Source organism: Atta cephalotes (genome assembly GCF_000143395.1).
Source record: "Atta cephalotes unplaced genomic scaffold scaffold00004, whole genome shotgun sequence".
Taxonomy (NCBI): domain Eukaryota; kingdom Metazoa; phylum Arthropoda; class Insecta; order Hymenoptera; family Formicidae; genus Atta; species Atta cephalotes.
Window position 1 is genome coordinate 8,441,966 of NW_012130068.1, and position 1,745 is coordinate 8,443,710.

General features: G+C 37.4%; 1 pseudogene; it reads left to right on the plus strand.

Moving 5' to 3' along the window:
- Positions 1-693, plus strand: part of LOC105626207 — an 11,260-nt pseudogene extending 10,567 nt beyond the window's left edge.
- The last annotated feature ends 1,052 nt before the right edge of the window (positions 694-1,745 follow it).

Consider the following 1,745-nt stretch of genomic DNA (forward strand, 5'->3'; position numbering starts at 1 on the left):
CTNTACCTNTGTNCTGCAGTCTCATATATATATATATATATATATATATATAAAATATATATATATATATATATATATATATATCTGGGTATATGACATTAATTATTCCTTTCTTATTATCACAGCGCTATCATATTACGCACGCCGCTAGCATCTTCGCGTTGGATGATGCTGCAATGGACAGTCACCTGTATTAAGCTCTATTTAAATCATTAAATTAAAAAACGTATGATAAAACATTTTTGCGTGCAAGAAAAAAATACAACGGTAAGTAACAACGCAGCAGGAAAGATGATGATTCATAAGAGGAAGAGAGATGGTAAGTATATATGGTAAGTATATTCAAGTCCTCCCCCCCCTCACCCTTCAGAGGACTTGGCTTAGAATCGATCTAGCCTATCTATTCGTGAAAAGCGATCCCCGAAACAAAGCATCAAACACATGCTTCCGCTTGAGTCATGCGATATAGACGAAGAAAGTTTTCTTAGCGCACCAACGTGCCGAGACACCACCAGCGAGGCGCCCGGCACATTCAGAGATAAAAGCATCCTGATACCACTTACAAACAAAGCGATCACCGAAGAAATCCCTTCAGTCTCCGACTCCTATGCAGCGAGTCCGACGAAGATAGCAGGTCCAATAAGGAACTGCCTGTTGACGCGCCAGACCAATCTTACGCTTTCCAACCTGTGAATTGTATTCAATTCTTTGAAATACGCGAAAATATAATAACACGAAAAGACAACCTAATAATATTTATCACACAAAAAGATGGACCATGCAATAAAGACGCCCGCGCTGGTAGAGTTATTACCACAAATAGAAAATGTTACCCTGGTTCGCGCTCGACTAATCCCCTATAGAAATAAATACCTTATAGCATTGCACGTTAAAATTAAGTCCTCGTGTATAACAGAAAGAGAACTACTAAATGAAGTAATATACTCTCCTAAATGTTGTTAAACTCATCTAGATATTGTTAAAGAATTAACCCTACAATCCTTCTCGATTTGCAACGGGTAAGTCGATAGCATGAGAAAATATGCATAAAAATATTCGCGACATATTAAATAATACTGGCGTGATGGAAACGATATGCAGGAGATAACACGTAAGCCCGTGAGTAAGTGAGAAACAATCATAAACGAATATCACGCGTCAGTGGATTAAACAAAGGAATAAACAAAAACCTATATGCGATATATATGCGATAAAAACTCTTGACCGAGGATGAAAGTTGATATAGGATGTCATGTACAGCAGGAACTGTTGAAGAAATTGATCCGTCGAAAGACTAAACAACTTATGGTGTTAACTTTATGGTGTTAATCGATACACTAGACACCGCATTCAACAAAGAATCAATAGATATCATGAGACCTCAGTCGCGCTTAAGTAATGTATACATCTTAACTCTACAAGATCTCCTCACTCGCTAGCAATTACGCTCTAAGACACTCGGGCGTAGATGTAGCGAATGCTTTTGTCAATGACATCTTATATATACACGATGTTCCTAAAGCATTGTTAACCGATGAAGGAATTCACTTTTTAAATAATCTGATGAAAGTAATCGCGAAAAAAGTTTAAGATCGCACGATATTCCACAACAGTGTAAAGACCACAAGCCAATGGCTCCGTCGAATGCTCACATCATGTGCTCTGAGAATATCTGAAGCAAGTAATAAGAATCAAAAGAAATTGGGATAATTACTTTAAGATGGCCTGCTTTTCGTATAATATTA